Below are 20,105 nucleotides of genomic sequence, written 5' to 3' on the forward strand. Positions count from 1 at the left end.
AATTCTAATTTAACTCCAAATCAATCCCCGAACTCCGAATCACCATACTAAGTCATTCTAAGATTCAATAACTCTCAATTGCATCTTAAAATCTTTATTTGGACTAGTTCAAGGCTTAAATCAACTTAGTTGTACCAATAAGTACACTATCGACTTTTGACGATTTTTTCGAGGTATTCAAGTATGCAAGCATGTTGTCAAATACATGAATGACATGACAAGTATATTATAGGGCTGGGCTTGACATAATGTGTCATGACCCGGAACTCCCATTGGGCCTTTGACAACCACCGCGATATCCCGATAGGCACTCATTACCCCAAATGCCGATTGGAACCCCGCAAGGCTTAGCATCAGCTTTCGCATATCCCCGGTGAGCGACAGTTATTAAATCTTGCATTTCAAGAAATCATAATTCATTTCCAAATCAAATCAATAAAATATTATTTTCTAGCTCACAGGGGCATTTTCGTCATTTTTCTTTGAAAATATCAAAACCTGCCAAAAACATGGTGTAAAAGCTAAATATGTTCATACATATTTTAAATCAAATAACTAAAGTATAAAATTACTTTTACAATCACACGTGGACCCCCAACTAACCAATAAGATGCGAGTCTGTGAACCTATAATTTTGTCAATGCAAGGCTAACTGAAGTCCTTGATGCAATCGGCTATCTACCGGCTATCCCGAACCTGAAATGTGGGGAATTGAGGGTGGTGAGATTATAAAATCCCAGTGAGTAAACAGACACCATCTAAACTATCTAAAGGCGAGTAAATGGAGACAATTAAAAAATAATTAACTTCAGTAAATTTTTCACATCACGAATATTCATTTCAACCAAATAATCAATATGGCTCGTGAATTACTCAAAACTTGGCTCATGCCAAATCCTGTACTCGGTGACACTTAGACTAGGGGTATCCAACAGAGTCCGCCAAGGCTGTTAAAAATTCATATTTCGCATAAATTATATTTTTATTTTGAAACATAGCCGTTCCTTGGCGTTGGCTGAGTCTCACTCTCACACGATGGTCCATGTGAAGTGCACTCAAAAAGCCCACCTTAGGAGATACCTTACGCGCCTCTACGACCGAGGTGAGAATATAAAGGAGTTTACCGTGCCCTTCTAATAGGCTGGCCCACGGAACGCCCCACCATTGCAGTAGCTAATCTTTTATCTACCACCTGATTTATAAAATCTTTTTCTGCATGACATGACAATTTATCGCAACCTAGCCTCTCAAGGCTAAATACACAGTACAAATAATTCTAACACCAAAATCAGTTTAGCCATTCATGCTCATTTATTGTCATAAGCCATTCAATTTAAAACCATAAATTTACAACACAAGCAGGCAGTCTCCAATTACTCTATTTTCAAAACCAGTATTCGATTTTCCAGAAAATTTATAAAATCATTTTATAAAATCACAATTTCTCTTAAAACATAACAATTTACCATTTAAACCCATTTTTCATAAAATCACACAATTGTATAAAACTACTCTAGATAATTAAGACGATAATAAGTTTACTCACAGTTTTCTGAAAACTAAATTCAGGTACTCCAACTATTATTCCTCGAGTGTGATTTCTTTGCCCTTGCCAAAGGATTCGCCACCTTGACAAATTGCATAATAAAGAGGTTTACTACTTTGGTACTAAATCAAAATAAACTAATTTATACTACTAATGCATGATATGAAGTGCAAAATGTCTAAATTTTGCCTAAACGAGATGTTAGCCTATTTCGATCTTTTACCCAATAAATCGATATACGTGTCCGTTTAAACTCTAAATTGATTTTTTTCAATTTCTATACCTCAACTGCACCCAAAGTGACTTAATGTTCCTCAGTGTGGTGCAAATTATCAGTCCCCATAGTAAATTACGAAAATACCCCTAGTGGGTAAAAATTTGTATTTTTACTTTGAAAATTCCCATTATTTTTCGAGGCTCATAATTCATCATTATTCATCATAATTCCTCAAATAAACATCAAGATCAGCAGTCAATATTCCCCTAGAAAATTCAGCATAATGGGTTTCAATGGGAGAAAATTATTTCTCTAGCTTATTTTTGCTATATTTCAATATAACTTAACTAAAATCACTTAATTTAATTAAAATCAACCAAAACTCAAGCTCAAAACTCATCCATGGAGGTTTGGCCAGCATGGGTGTCCATACCCACTTTCTAATTTTGCATGGAAATGAGAAAAAAAAAATGCATGGGTAGTGAAAATCACAAGGAAAATCAATGAAATTTACCTTTTTAATGCTTGATTTCTTGATTTCTCTTGATTTTCCCCAAAATTTTTCAGCTAGGGTTCTTATTTCTTTTCCATCTTTTTCTCTACTGGTTTGGACAGCTGAAGAAGATGAGAATTCTGGAATTTTGACATTTTTAAAGGCTAAAATAATATAATATTATTTTATTCATTTTTTTTGTTTTATTAATTCCTTAAATTCTAGCCATCCATTTATTTCCAAACTTTCACCATACACTTGTCCCACATATCCATAACTTAGATAAAATTCTCAGACTTATCCAAAATCTTGGTGGAGTAATTTTTAAAATTTACACTTTTGCCCCTGTAAAAGTCAAAAATTACATTTTTGCCCCAAAAACTGAAAAATTGCCCATAGACATATTTTTCATCCCTTATAATCATACCATTCTCCAATTTCTCAAATGTGATCTAAATTCTCTCAAAATCTCAAATTTTGTTCGCAGGTGAAAAAATTACGATTTTGCCCCTACACTCCAGGAATCACCGAAATTAAACTTTTTCACTACCAAACCCTCAAATTAAACTCCAATAAGTTTAATATAATCAATCTTAATCAAACGGGATTAAAAATTTCCATATTCGTCCTCAGGTGGTAAATTACCATTTTGCCCCTAAAATACATAAAGTCCGGATTAACTCCACATCGGACCTCAAACTCTGAATCTTCATTTTAAATCAACCCATGGGTTTTAGTTTTCTCAAATTCATCCTTGATTCTCTGTTTAAACTAGTTCAAGACTTATTTGACTGAACCGTACCATTAGGGGCAATACAGTCATTTAACTTGTTTTTCGGGGCAATTCAATATACAAACATGTTATCCAAAGCATGTGAATGATATATCATAGATAATTTAGGGTCGGGTGTTACATAATGATTTTCAACATGTTGTCAAGGATGAATTTGGACAAGTTGACGTGATCTTAGGACTCAATACGAAAATAAACCAAAAATCCTCACTTTAGATAGTAGAATAATTGGTTCCATGAGGGTAGATTGTATGGGACAAGATAAAGTGAACGACACAGTTGTTGAAGGACAAACGTTTGACACTGGTTGTACCCTTTCACTGATAAAGGGTAAGTATAGACTGTGGATAGAATTTCATTAGTGAGTACCACCTCGACATAGTCCTTATCTCCCTAACAAACATCAAATCCTAAAACAATGTCTAAGGAGTGCTCAGCTACTGCAATTCCCATTATGGATGGAACAAACCTATCAGTGTGCTCTATAGGTTCATTGTCCTTATAATCCTGAAATTTAGTGGTGGCTTTGAAATAGAACACTTGAATCAAATCAACATAATACATACGATTCATGGACAAGTAACTAAGCCAACCTAATTCTTGAAAGATATCAATATATGGAAAATTAATTTGCTTAAGATCGTGAAAATCAATTACCTTGCCCTAGTTGGAGTCGCATTGATGAAAGGCAGTGTGTTTGGTACGTTTTGTTTGAGAAGCCACTTGAGGATTTTTTTATTTTGAGTAGTTTTAGAGGATATCAAATAATAAAAATGATGTAAGAGGTTTAAAACACCTTTTAATTAGAGTAATTTGGATAAAAACATGACTAAACCTCAAAATTGGAACGTTTTAAAACTAGGGTTTCAGAAATGATTTTATGAGATTTTAGGCCTAATTTGGTGTTTAGGAGAACAAAAATGGTATTTTAATGGAGGAAAACACCGTTGAAGTACTTTAAACAATGCCAATTCGAGAGAAAATCACAAAAAGATGAAGTGAGTTGAGGTAATTTTGAATCTTTAGTTCGCGAGGTTTATGGAAAATGACTCATCAAAAGCTTTAAAATGCACGATGTATCGATAAATGTGCCCATGTATCAATACATTCATTATAGATTTTTTATTTTTGGCTTTTAGATGAAATGTATCTATAGATTTGGTGATCTATTGATTTATGTTCTTGCATGTATCGATACATGTGCCTATGTATTGATACATTTTTCATAGGATTTTAATTTTGGCTAATGGACAGATTGTATCTATAGATTTGAAGATCTATGGATACTTGTTCTTACATGTATCGATGCATGGAAGAATGTATTGATACATGAACCTTTGTAACCTTTAAAAAGTGATTTTTCCTTTCTAAAAATCTGTGATTTGGTCTAAACATGTAATACAATCAAAATAATGTGAGATTTTTATTTGAAAACAGTTTGAAACATTGTTTGGAACTAGTGCAAGTGAAATGCTAACATTGAATCATAAAATTAAAAAAAAAAATTGGCTCCTTTAACAACCTTTCCATATACCTTAAGAATTGGATGGCCATGGTGGGAATGCACATGAATGTATATATGAGTGAATGACAATTATTCATATCAATTTCACATGGACATATTGGCTTCTATAGGCTTAACCAGAATCAATCATTATGCAAAATTTTATCACAAATGTTATCGTTAAAGCATATGTGATGTGAGCAATAAATATAACTATACGCCGTTTCATATATTGAAACATTTTGCAACAACATTTACCATGCTTAACTAGCTTTAAGATTCTTCTCATCTAAGGTGGATTCATAAGACCTAATTCACTTCTAATTTTGCAAAATTGTTCCCTATCAAGTGCTTTTGTGAAAATGTTAACCAATTGGTCTTTTATACTTACATATTCAACAACAACATCTCTTTTTTGAACATGATCTCTAATAAAATGGTGCCTTATTTCTATGTATTTGGTTTTAGAGTGATGGATGGGATTTTTTGTGAGATTTATGGCACTAGTATTATCACATTTAATAGAGAATTCTTTCCATGGCTGGTCCATAATCTTCCTATTGTTGCTTAATCCATAACACTTGAGCACAACAAATTTTGGCAATCACATATTTAGCTTCAGTAGTGGATTGAGCTACATTATATTGTTTCTTTGAAAATCATGAAATCAACATATTACCTAGAAATTGACAGGTGCCAGATGTGCTCTTTCTATCTATTTTGCATCCACCAAAATTGGCATTCAAATATGAATGGAGATCAAAGGTTGAACTCCTTGGATACCATATTTCTATATTTACTGTGTCTTTTAAGTACCTAAAGATTCTTTTGATAGTACTTAAATGAAGTTTCCTAGGAGATGATTGAAACCTAGCACACAATCCTACACTAAAGCTTATATCTAGTCTACTAGCGATAAGATAAAGCAAGGAACCAATCGTGGATCTATAGAGCTTTTGATCAATGGGCGTATCTTTTTCATCCTTGTCAAGCATTGTTGTGGTAGTTATTAAAGTGTGATATGTTTTTGTACTTTTCATACCAAACTTCTTAAGCATGTCTTTTGTATACTTAGCTTGACTTATGAATGTTCCATATTTCTTTTGTTTAATTTGCAGTCTAAGGAAGTAGTTTAGCTTACTCATCATGCTTATCTCAAATTCTCCTTGCATAGTCTTAGCAAACTCTTGACAAAGAAGCTCATTAATAGCACCAAAATGGATATCATCAACATAAACTTGCACAATTAAAATATCTTTACCTTTGCTTTTGATGAAAAGAGGTTTATCAACCTTTTCTCTATTAAAATAATTTTTGATTAAGAATTTTAATAAAGTTTCATACCAAGTTCTAGGAGCTTGTTGTAAACTATATAAGGCTTTCTTAATCTAAACATATGATTTGGAAAAGCAAGGCTTTCAAAATTGAGAGGTTGTTCAATGTAAACTTCTTCATTAATTAGTCCATTAAGGAAAACACTCTTAACATCCTTTTGATATAGCTTGAAGTTTATAGAACATGCAAAGGCTAAAAGCATTTTAATGGTCTCTAATATAGCTATTGGAGCATAAGTCTCATCATAATCTATTCTTTCCTTTTAACTATATCCTTTGGCAACTAACCTAGCTTTGTTTCTAGTTATTTCTCCATTTTCATCCATTTTGTTTCTAAAAACCATTTAGTTCTTACAATTGCATAATCATTTGGCCTAAGAACTAACTCCTATACGTCACACCTTTAAAATTGCTTTAATTCTTCTTGCATAACTAGTATTTAATAGTCATCATTTAAGGCTTCACCAATGTTCTTAGGTTCAATTTGAGAAACAAAGGCAACAAACTCACAAACATTTTGAACTTTAGCTCTAGTTCTTACCCTTTGATTAAGATCACCAATGATTTTACTTTCATCAACCTCTTTTCTTACCATTGGATAACTAGGCTTACCTTCTTCAACAAGTTGTTCAATTTGTTGTTTTTCTTTTTGTGGTGGTTCTTCATTTATATTGGATCCTTCAATATTGTGATCAAGCTTTTCAATTTGTTCTTTAAGGATACCTAAATCATCATCATAATTTTCCTTTCTTGGAAAAGGGTTAGAATCATCAATTAATACATGAATGAATTCTTCAACAATTAAAGTTCTCTTATTAAACACTTTATAAACTTTAAACGTTAAAGAGTATTCTAGAAAAATTCCTTCATCACTTTTAGCATTAAATTTTTCAAGGTTGTCATTTTCATTTTTTAATACATATCATTTACAACCAAATGGATGAAAGTAAGTAATGTTAGGTTTCTTTCCTTTGTAAAGTTCACAGGGAGCTTTCTTCAAGGTTGTCTAACCATTACTTTATTTACAATATAACAAAAGGTATTAACGACTTTAGCCCAAAAGTACCTAGGTAAATTATTGTCACGATCCAAATTTTGGGCCATGACCGGCGCATGGGCCCAATGGACATAGCCCACTAAGCCCAAGCAAGCCTACTTATATGACCTATTTACCATTCCATCAAAAGTTACTAAAGTCATATTTCATGATCACAATTCGAAATAATGAAAACCAATGCCAACTCGAAGTGGCATTACCCATAAAAAAATATATATATACATTGCCTACAACATGTATTTTGATAATTTACATTAGATTTATATCTACATCTCAAAAGGAGACTCGATTTCTAGCGGAGAGACCCAAGCAGAATTAGAACTACTGAATGCCGAGACACCTACCGCGAGTCGAATCTACAAGGGCACCTCGACCTAGTTACCAGCTGTCTCTTGATCTGAAAACATGAAGTTGAAAATGGTGAATATAAACCCAATGAGTGAACAAGAAGGAAACAAGCAAACAATAAGGAATATTTAACGAAATCATGATGCATTCATTTTTTAAAACAATGCAATTTGTTTTAATTCTTACTAAAACCCCTCATGTAAACCCCACATGAGTAAATCACTTTATGAAAAGGGTCCATATTCAATAAAGGATTTGGAGAGTGAAAACTTTAATAGCAATCATGCAACTCAAGTCAAGTAAATGACGGGTCCTCGCTGCAGCGAAAAGGCATTCTCGCTTTTCGCTGCAGCGACGTTTAACTCTCATTATTAGCAAGACAAGGGTTTCCCCAACTAGCCGAGGTTTTCTCTTTGAACCTCCTCATTTCAAACTTAATTCATTAATTCCTTAACAATGAAAGTTCATGCTTAACTATGGTATCAAAGAAGGGGAAAACAGGACAACAACCGAACAAGGTAAGAAGCAAAACAGAAAGTTTTTCGTTGCAGCGAGAATCACTCTTGCTACAGCGAAATGCTACAGTAACTTTCTCGCTGCAGCAAGATTTCGGCCAGCATTACCCCTCCAAACTCAAGAGTTTCTCGCTGCAACGAGAAACAGAGCACCAAGAAAAAATTTTCCTTTCCCCCAAGAAGAGGCCATTCTGCTGAACCAACAAAATCAACATGGAAACACATGAAAATTCCCAAAGTTCAACATGCCAAATTTCACATGCATTTCAATCATATACCATATTCATGAACTTTTATTTCATAAACATATATACATATATATATATACATAGATAAACACCAATACCACCATCATCTCACCCAACTCATGTGCATCCCCCCACATCATGCACATAGCCGGAGTCATCGTGTGCATCCCCCCACATTGTGCACAATCAGTGCCATTGTGTACATCCCCCCACATCGTGCACACAAGCACTATCATCATCCATCTCCCTCACCACTGCCATCGCTGGCATGTGCATCCCCTTACATCGTGCACATACACGGTTATAATTACCACACAATATCCAATATTTATGCACAACATATATATATATATATATCGACATAATGTAGTAGTGCATAAATCCATAACAGTCACATGTCATAACATAAGAACAATTTTCAAAGGCTTGTTCCCAAGGCATCTGTTTTTAAGAAAAAATTGAACAAAATCATTCACATTCCCAAAACAAATTTTGAAATGCAAGTTCGCTCACCAGTATATTATTGAACCTTTAGTCGACTCTAACTTCCCTAATGGTCCAATTGGGATGATGGGGCTTCGTTGGAACCTACCATCATATTAACATCACCATTATGTCAATTCACATACTTATAGATTCTAAAAGCTATTTCTTGGCTAGCTTCCAATTGCCATTTAAATGGCTATCTATTTTCACTACCCTAATCACTCTAAAATGAGTGGATAACCTCAACTACAAAACATTCACAAGTCTACTTACTAGTCATTCTTAACACTAAAAATCAATTTTAGTTTACTACTCACCTTGATAGCTTTGAAACCTTGAAATTCTTTCCAACAATTCCCAAGCTATTATAGGGGCTTACTAAAGAAATGACGAAATTACCCCTGATTAGGGATGTCGCGTCTATTGCTAACTATGAGCCTATAAAGGTCAAGGTCTCACAATTATTCTCACACACTATGGTTCTAGCCATTTCTTCTAGAGTTCTATTTTTTGTTTCCACTACTCATTTTATCATGGAGTCCTAGAGGTTCAAAAATTAAGGCTATATCCATGTTCATGTTGACTCCATATGTTTTTGATGATAATAAAACATTCCTCATTAATGTTTAACTTCATTATTTGAGTGTGCAGGATAAAGTTAAATGATTAAGAAACAAGATCATATAATAAATAGTTTAATAAGTTAAAGTGTGAAAGATGAAAAGAGTTAATGAAGAAAAGGGTTTTGTAACTGATTATCAAAAAGACTTAATCAATTAAGAAATCATTGAGCTACAAGTTGAAGCAAAATAGAAAATCTTAATCAGTTAGCATTAGGCTTAACTGATTAAGAAGGTGCTAGACAAAGGAAAACAAAGGTGTGGTAATTGGTTAAGGTATGGGTTTAATCAGTTAAAGCTCAAGACTCGAAGAATCTCCAAGTGCAAAAATTCAAATTTAAAGTGAAGTTGACCATTGAAAGGAGCCAAAATGAAGAAGTTTAAAATTGAAGAATTTTTAATAGATTAGAGCTTGTGTTAATCAGTTAATGCTGAAGGAAGTGAAGTCTCAGTCAATTAAGATGAGAGTTAAACAATTAGAAGAAGTCTTTTGAAGTTAAGAAACCTGAAGACAAAGGTTTCTTAATCGGTTAGAGTTTTCTATAATCGGTTAACGTAGAGTACATAGTAGCAAGATAATGCAAGGCAGAGAAACTGTAATTGGTTAGAGTTGCTTGTAACTAGTTAGCCGAATTTTATCTAACTTTTTGAATTTAAACACTAGAGGACAAAATAATGGCTAAAATGACATTAGAGTTGTTTTTAACGGTTAGGAATTATCTTTAACAGAACAATCTGAATCCTCAAGTATAAATTGAAGTTCCAATGGTTAAAGAAAAAAGATTAAATGAGAAAGGAGCGATTTTGAGCAAAAAGCTAAATATCCTTCACTAAAAACACTTGTTTTTCATTCCTGCTTCAAAAAAGGTGTTTGAGCTTACTTGTAATCTTTCTAGATTTGTAAAGATTTCTAGTTGTACTTCATTTTCTTCTTTTTCTTAGGAATTTAAAGTGTGGGAAGCACTTTAAAAGATCATTGTAAAGGATTTGAGCTTGGGTTAAAAGCTCACCTTGTAAAAGCTTGGTGGAAGTTGTTAACTCCATTGGCATAGTGAAGTTAGGGCTACAAATCCTTGATTAAGATATCAAGGCAGTAGATGTAGGTCAAAGAGACTTAACCGCTATAAATACTCTTGCATTGTCCATTTCTCTCTACCCTTCTTTACTTAGTGTATTTTAGCTACTACAAGCTTTAAATCTTCCCCCCTCTAACTGGTTAAAAGCTTTACATTCAAAAGGGCTGATTTTAGGATTTTTAGTGCTGTTCACCCCCTCTAACACTTTAACGGGACCAATAAGTGCTATCAGAGCCAAACCCTTTATTTAAGGCTTAACATCCTTAGAGGAGATCTTTATGGCTTTGTAAAAATCTGTTGTTGCTGAGGATCAATCCACAAATAAGCTTCCTCTATTTGATAGATCGAATTATACTTATTGAAGTAATAGGATATTTATATTTATTAGAGCCTTTGACTATGAACTATGAGTGTAATCATGGAAGGACCTAATGTTCCCACGTCACTTAGTTTTGCTACAAATGAGAGAATGCCTAAGCCGAGAGCTAAGTGGACTGAGGTTGAAGTGAAAAAAGGTTTAAACTAATTTGAAAGCTATCAACACCCTACATTGTGCATTGACCCCTTTAGAATTCAATAAAATCTCTAGCTATACTACAGTTAAGGAGATTTAGGAAAAACTCAAAGTTATTCATTAAGGGACTTCACACGTAAAGGAGTCCAAAATTGCTCTATTCACCTATAATTATGAAATGTTTAAAATCGAACTGGGTAAAGACATCTATTCCATGTTTTACCAACATTACAAAAAAACTCAATCAATGTGGGAAAACCATTCCTGAAGATTACTAAGATGCCTCCTAAAAGGCTAAAAACCCAAAGTTACAGCCATTTGAGAGGCTAAAGATATTAATATAGTCACACTTGATGAAATTTGTGGCTCACTTTACACACATGAACTTGAAATGAAAGAAGAAGAAGAGAAGGAAAAGAAAAAAGCCAAAGAAAAGAGGAAAAATCTTCCACTCAAGATCAACACACTCGAGGAAGAATTAGAAAAGCTGTTAAGTGGTGATGATGAAGAGCTAGCCATGATAGCTAGAAGATTTAGCAAGTTAATGGGACAAAAAGGCAGAAGGTTGGGGGAAAAAAATTACAAGAGGGATAAAGGTTCCTCTTAGAAAAATAAGCATAAGGGTGATCTCAATAAGAAAGATTGAAATGGTCTATTTTGAATGCAAGAAACTTGGACACTTCAGATCAAAATCCCATTACTCAAAAAAGAAATCTCAAAGAAAAAATGAAGAAACCAAAAACAGTAATGATGGTAACAACATGGTTAAAAAAAGAAAAAAAAAAAACTAAAAGAAAGAGCAAACTTTTGCCTGATGGCTAAAGAAGAAGAAATTAAGGTAACATCTAAATCATGTGATATTTCTTATGATGAACTCCAAGATGAACTGACTGTTTATATGCTGAATTTGAAAAACTTGCATTAAAGTATAAGACCATGAGAAAAAAGGCCATGTCCTTGGATAATGAGTTAGAGAAAATTAAGCATGAGTATAACTCTATTTTTGATAAAAGGAATATGCTTCAAATTGAACTCTAACAGTCCAAAATTGATTTTGAACTCTTGAAGTTAGAAATGGAAAACAAAACTTTGAATTGAAAAAAGTAGCTGCAAATGCAGAGGAAACATCTAATCCTCAAGATAATAGGGGCAAAGCTTGCGGTTCTACAATTGAGGATCTAGACAATGAAGGATGGATCCTAGTTACTCGTCAAAGAAGAGGAAAGAAAAATCCTCTCAAGGACAAGCAAGCATAAAGAATATCCAAAATGGTGAAACAACCATCCAAGAAAGTGATGCCAAAGAAAATGCCAATAAAAGTAAACAAGCGTGAGAATTCAATTATGCGAAGGCCTAGACAACCAATGACATTGAATTAGTTCATACTAGTTCAATACAAAGATGACAATCCAATTCCCACATCATGTTTCCAAATTGATGAAGATGTTGGGAATGAAGAAAAAATTAAGTTGGATTTTAATTCCTCTTATGGTGTAGAAATTACATTTTTGGATGAAGACTTATTGTTGGGTTTACCCACCCATAATCAACCTCTTTTGGTTATGGGATATAGCCGTGAATAGAAGATCAATCGAATCCAGGTAGATGATGGATCTACTATCAACTTACTCTTATTAAAGACAATAAAAAAGATTGGAATGCCTCTTGATGGATTATCAAAAAGTCACCTGATGATCCAATGTTTCAATCTTGAAGGAAAAAAAGTTGTAAGAAGAGTTAGGCTTCAACTTTTCATTGATGACATGGAATCCAATCCATTGTTTCAAGTGATTGATGCTAACACAACATACAACATATTGTTAAGGTGGCCTTGGATGCATCAAAATGGTGTAGTTTTGTCAACACTTCATCAATGCTTCAAATATTGTAGAAATGAGCAAGTGAAGATAGTCATCGCAGACACTAAACCATTTACTATAGTAGAGGCATATTTGGCTGATGCCAAGTTCTATTTAGAAAGTACCTTTGTGGAAGAGGTACAACCCAAACATGATTAGGGAAATGATGAAGGAAAATAGTCAAAGGAAAAAGGAAAGAAACCATTTTCATCTACAAAGGAAAATGATGGTCTTATCGAAGGCTTAAAAAATTTGACTTTGTCACTTGTTAGTTAAGAAGAGTCAAAAGTTGTTAAGTCTCCATTAAAGGGATTTGTAAGGCCAACAAAAAGACCATTAGTTGAGCATAATGATCTTCCTTATTAAAAAGCTAATGGTTTTGACCCTAATCTCTATAAGCTTTTAATAAAGGCTAGCTACAAGCAAGAAGACGTTTCCAAATTGGTACCCGAGCCTATTGAACCAACCAAAGAAACTCCACAAGATCCCTTCAAGAATCATAAAGTTTGGTAGAAAAAAGACAAATGTTGTCAAAGATACAAAATCAGGGTTAGGATTTACACCTTTAAAATTGAAGATTTATAAAGAAGCTTCAAGATTTATAACAATTAAAAAAATTCACAACAAGGAAGAAAACCTAGTGGAGTCATCTAAACTTTTAGTTTTCAACTGTTTAGGCACAACCACAACTCAAACTTCTATTTATGATCGATTGAGCATGCCTTTAAATCGAGGCTCAGTGTTTAATCATATTAAGAAAGATCATACAAAAGTGACTTCTAGAAAGTCTGCATGTTCAATGGTAGGAAAAAAAACCTTTTTAAAAAAAGAACGAAAAAAACTTCATGATACAAGAATCAAAAGATTTCCATAGCATCATCCCTTCACAAATGAAAAGAAAAAGTGAATGGATTGTAACAAATGATCAAACATTAAAGGCTAGAAGACACATTGTGGTTGTGACTAAATAAGCATTATCTTCAAAAGAGGAAGAGTAAGAAGAAATTGAAATCTTTACATGTAATCACGTGTCTATAGTAAAAAGTGATGAAAAATCTGAACAAGAAGATGTCTAAGAGGTTCCCCCATCTTTAGAAAAAGGGAATCGACCTACTATTGATGAATTAAAAGAAGTTAATATAAGCACTATAGAAGATCCCGTCCAATCTTTATAAGTGATAATTTAACTTTTAAAGATAAAAATTCTTTTTTTCACCTCTTGACAAGGTATCAAGACGTCTTTGCATGGACTTACAAAGAAATGTCAAGATTGGACCTTAAAGTTGTTGTACATCATTTAGCAATGAAGAAAAGTGTTCGACCCATTAAACAAGCTCAATGACATCTTCACCCTAACTTGATTCCTCAAATTGAGGTTTAGGTCAATAAACTCATTGAGGCTAGCTTTATTCGAGAAGTCAAGTACCCTACTTGGATTTCAAATATTGTTCTAGTTAGAAAGAAAAATGGTCATATTCGAGTTTGCATGAATTTTGAAACTTGAACAACGTTTGCCAAAATGATGATTTTTCTCTCCCTTTGATGGAAATAATGGTGGATGCAACAACTGGCCATAAGGCTTTATCTTTTATGGATGGCTCCTCTGGTTATAATCAAATTCGCTTGGATCCAAAGGACAAAGAGCTCACTACATTTTGAACTCCTAAAGGAATGTATTGTTACAAAGTTATGCCTTTTGGGTTAAAGAATGCAGACGCCACTTATCAATGAGCGATGTAGAAGATATTCGATGATATGCTCTACAAGAATGTTGAATACTATGTTGATGATTTGGTGGTTAAGTCCAAACAAAGAGTTGATCATCTTGAAGATCTTCGCCAAGTATTCGAGAGATTGCATCGACATCAATTAAAGATGAATCCCTTAAAGTGTGCCTTTAGAGTATCTTTTGGTAAATTTTTAGGATTTATAGCGCCCCATCTGAAAACTCTATTATATAGAGTTATCTTGCCTTCTTTTAAGCTTAAAAATGACTAATATCGTCTTGTTTTTGATTAATTTAGGCCTTGGATGTTTTTATATTCTTCTTAGTATTTATTTTATGAATGCTTTAGTATTTAATTAAGTAATTTGAGTTTATTTTCATGTTATTAAGTCTTGTTTATACCTTCTATTGATTATGCTATATGTTAGTGAAGGTGCAAAAGAGCTTGGAAGTCAAATTTGCAAAGGATCATGCACTTTTGCTTAAGTTGACCTCAGACCATGCTGTAGTAATTGGAGCATATCTTAAGCTACAAAACTCCGATTACAATTCTTAGACCTATGGAAAGCTAAGAGGAAGAGCAACAACTTTAATGTTCAACACTTGACATAGTTCAAAAGGGATCATGGTAAAGAATATAGAGAAAGTTGACTGATTACAACAGACTGCATAGTGTAAGACAACAAGTTTCTCACTACAGTGAGATCCCATTTTGGCTGCAACAAGATTTTTAGCCATCCTTGGCACTTCAAGTCAAAGACTTTCTCAGTATAGCGAGAATCCATTTTGGTTGCAACAAGATCTATTTTAGCTATAGCGAGAATCCATTTTGGCTGTAGCCGAAATACATCATTTAATGAGAAATTTTTGCACAGGTTTTTATGCCTAGGGCTGAAAGTAAGGGTTATAAATTTATGTTTTTGAGCTAAGAAAAGAGAGTTTTTGAAGAGGAAATAAAGGCAAAAGGGAACTTTTCCACAAGGAGAAAAAGAGAGGAATTCTTGAAGAGAAGCTTGACAAAGCTTCACCAAAAGAGTTTTCTCTCACTAGCTTTATTTTTCTCTCTCTAAATCTCCTTGTATAAATGCTTTATTTTGCTGAAATTTTGTTGTGGGCAATGGAAATGTTAGGCTAAACTATCCTTTCTAGGATTATGGTAAAGATGAATGTATAGTTTGGATGCTTGATTGACTATTACTTGTTTTTATGGAATATCTAATGTTTATTCAAATCTATACTTATTTCCCATTTTATTGACTGATCACCAATAGGTTGTGTTTGGGTTTTTAGATAAGACTTGACAAAGTTAGTCTAAAATGACCGTGGTTTAGATAGTATATGATCATTGCAAATAAGAATTAATTGGGTGATTTGTTAATAGGATAGACATACACCTATTAATCACATACAGTCAATTTATAGGACCTATACTTAAGGAACTTAGTTTAATTAATTAGCTATAGACGTATAAAGAATTAAATTAAGTTAGGCCATTGTACGATATCTCCACAATTAAATTAATCCTAGGCTAAGATTAATTTTTCATAAAAGTAAGTAGTTAGTCAATCTTAAGTCCAAACGAAGAATTAGTTAAAACCAAAATCCTAGTTCTTTGTCCATCATTTCCAATTCAATTTACTTGCATTTCTAGATTAATTTTAGCGATTATATTTCATTTTGACCATTTCTCAATTGTAGACTCTTGGATAGAATTAGTTTAGTTTGAAATTAGTATTTAGTGATAGAATTAGAAACAATTCCTCAATGGATCGACAATTTATTTACCACTTTATTACTCGTTGCAATCGTGTACACTTGCATGTAGTCTTTACTTGTATTTTGCATTTAATTTTAAGCACATTTCACATCACACAAGCAAAGCACACAACACCATTGATATTTGGGCTCCAATAAGTTTGCAAACTCAATACCTTAACCTTCACAAGGCTTATAGATATCTTGCAACTAAACTTGTCTTCCAATTTTCTTAGCGTGGCTCTCCCAGTTGACATTGGAAAGTGGAAGGTTGTTACTAGTATTAATTTTTTTGAAAATTAATTATCAAGTGAAATTCCTAGTAAAATTGGTGATCTTGAAGACTTAACTTATCTATCATTATCCGATAACAGATTATATGGGTCTATACCTGAGTTATTTGGTGGGCTGATAGGATTGCAATTTTTGGATCTATCAAGGAATAATTTCTTTAGAATTATTCCAAAGTCCTTGCAAAAACCCTTGCATCTTGAGTATTTGAATGTCTCCTTCAATAGACTACATGAAGAAATTCTTAACGAAGGACCTTTTGCCAATTACTCGATTAAATCATTTATGGGGAATGAAGAGCTATGTGGTGCAACTCGACTACAACTCCCACCATGCAAAACTGATTCTGCTAAACATTCAAGGAAAGCTATTAAGCTTATAATATTTATTTTATTGCTAGCTGGCTCGACATTATTAATACTAGCCTTAATTGTCTTTTTCTTGCAAAGACGAAAAAGGCATTCAAAGCAAAAAATTGATCAAGAAAATTCGAATGTTTTTGCAAATAGGAGAAAATTTCATACTAAGAGCTTCATCAAGCCACAAATGGTTTTAGTGAAAGCAAATTACTTGGTGTAGGAAATTTTAGCTTGGTATACCAAAGTACTCTTTCAAATGAACTCATTTAAGAGCTTTAACAATGAGTGTGAGGTTTTGCGCAACATTCACCCCGAACTTTAGTCAAAATCATCAATAGTTACTGCAATGTTGATTTTAAAGCTTTGGTGCTTGAGTTCATGCCTAATGGAAGCCTTGAGAAGTGGTTTTATTCTCATAACTCTTTTCTTGATATCTTGCATAGGTTGAACATTATGATTGATGTGGCCTTTGTATTAGGAATACCTCCATCATGGTCAGCCAATTCCTATGGCTCATTGTGATTTAAAACCCATCAATTTTCTATTAGATGAAGATATGGTTGCACATTTGGGTGATTTTGATATTGCAAAGTTGTTAGGTGAAGAGGAGGATTCAACAGTACAAACCATAACACTAGCAACAATTGTGTATATGGGACCATGTAATGCTTGAACTTGAAACCTTTTTTTATCATTTATGATCATTCATGTAAAATCATTACATACTTTGATGATGGTTTTAATGACTTACATGTAGAATACGGAACACAAGGAGTTGTTTCATATTAAAAGGTGATGTGCACAATTTTGGCATTCTTTTAATTAAAACTTTAACAAGACAAAAGCCCACGAATGAAATGGTTGTTGAAGAAATGAGCTTAAAACATTGGGTGATTGAGTCATTACCATATGAATTAACTATAGATGTGGATTCCAATTTGCCAATCAATAAGAAGAAGTGAAAACATTTTGCAATAAAAGATTGTGCATTGTCTATTTTGCAATTTGTGTTAGAATGTTCAAAAGAGTGGCTAAAAGAGAGGATTGACATGAAAAATGTTGTTGCTATGCTGAATAAGTTCAGAACCAAGTTTTGGAAGGATTCAAACAGGTGGGCTTGATGAAAATAGCATCATGTTGCTGGCGTTTCCATTTGACTCCTTTGAACCCCAAATCGAGAAAATGAAGTTCAAGTGTAGGTTCAATTGTACCTCAATGTCAAGGTGCTTTTATTTTATCCAATAATCAGTTGTTTCCTTTTACTTTATTTTGGAGGCAAGTATTTGTCTTCATTTTCTTTTCTTCATGAGCTGATTGCTTTCGAATGTTGTCTTTAATTTATTGAATTTTCAAAACGGTCTTAGTTTTATGTTATGCTATGATAACCCAGTCCCAATAAATTTTATTACTGTATTATATAAATCTATTTCATGGGTCAAAATCTTTTAGTTTATTATTAATTTTTTTATTTTATAGTATATATTAGTAGTTATTTGATGCAATTCTAATTTTTACTTGTAAATATAATCTCATAAAAAAACACTTATAGAGTAATAGAGATATAAGATTTAGTTTATATTGCTTATATTTCTTATAAGAAAAAAGAAAAATAAATGTTAGAAACATGTACGAATACAACTTTCCCTTACCTAAAGAGCACGATTTGAATCCCCCCTTACCCTAGATATAAAAAAAAAATACAACTTTTAGAGATGTTTAAGCATTAAGTTACTTGTCTAGATTCATGGACCTTGACCTGATTTGAATTAGGCTTAGGCATGGATTTTTTACGTAAGAGTTCGATTAAGTTATAATATTATTTTATTTTAAAATTTAAATATATTTTAATATATTAACATATTAATATAAAATACTATTTTATTATTTTAATAATAAAATAACTAACAAATAGATAGATAGGATCGAAATTGAAGTTGGCTTTTAAAAGAGGAGGCCCAATTGGACCAGCTTGATTCAAGATCCAAATCTTGGTTAACCTTTGTATATTTGTACTTGTACTCTAAAAACCAAAATTTTTTTACTAATTAAGGTTAAGAATCAAAGTTTTGCCTATGCTCTTATCTAGGCGGTAAGTGTATATACTTCAAAAGTAGTCTATGCCGCCTTGCACCTAAACCTCCCCTGCTTTTCACATTCTTGCTTTTTCTCCTGCTGGTGCTTCTGTCCCCATTTTAATATTGACTTAACAATTTCATTTAAGGAAGCATTTGACTAATCATTGTGTAAATGATAAATGGAATAAATATAAGGGTAAAATATCTTTTATTCCTTAACTTTTAGTCATAATTCTATACGGGCTTATAAGTTTTTAAAATGAACAGTTCATTCCAAAACAATATTTTTCCCTGGACACATAAGTCCAGCTATTAGTCTACCATTAATATTTTCCTTGGTTTGATGATATGGTAATATTGAAAAGATAATTTTACCCTTAATCACTTTTAAAAATTACCACATTATATAAACTATAATTTTTTATTTTTTATTTTTTCTTATTAAAAGAAAACCTATCCCTTAGCTAGAGCATCAAATTCAGCTTCGGTCGGGGAGTACCAGATCCAACTTCGGCTTGAAATCCCTCCCTTCAGGTGGTGCTCCTTGTGGAGCACCATTCGCATGTTCCTTAGGGAGCACAAATGCTCCTTGGGGAGCACTATTCACGTGTTCCCTAGGAAGCACCTATGTTGGTGGTCTTGGAAGCACTAGATCTAGTGCTTCTTGAGAAATCTGATCGGATCCGAGCTAGATCTAACCACAAGGTGGCTAGTCAAGTAAGGAATATCATTCGCCGGCCTAAAAAAAGTTAAAAAAAAAAAGAGAAGGATATTTTAGATATTTCAATTTAAATATTAACATTGTTTAGTTGTTTAGAGTGAAGTATTTATTTGAAAACTAGTGGACTCGTGTGTAATTATGATTAAATGTTAGGGGTGATAGAGTATTTTACCTTAAATTTAATTATGCTATGAATATATGTATAAATGCCTATTACATCACGTCTCATGAGTTCAGACTAGGTTAAGTAGTTTAGCAAACTAAATTGCTTAGTAGACTAAACAAAAGAGTGTAATCTGATTTGAATTTTTAGATTTTATTATATATATATATATTTAAATTTGGATGTAAACTATATTAAATTAAAATTATTATTTAATTTGAATATTTTTCATTGAAGTTAAATCTCTTGGCATTATTTATAGGTAATATTGAAATCAAATTTAAGTTTTAAAAGAGGACGGCCAATGGGACTAGCCGGATTCAAGATCCAAATCTTGGTAAACCTTTGCATAGTTGTGATCTTAATCATGGAATTGGGAAGTTAGTAGTGACCTTAACCAGCCAG

The sequence above is a fragment of the Theobroma cacao genome, chromosome 7 (assembly GCF_053813885.1).
Source record: "Theobroma cacao isolate CCN51 chromosome 7, ASM5381388v1, whole genome shotgun sequence".
Taxonomy (NCBI): domain Eukaryota; kingdom Viridiplantae; phylum Streptophyta; class Magnoliopsida; order Malvales; family Malvaceae; genus Theobroma; species Theobroma cacao.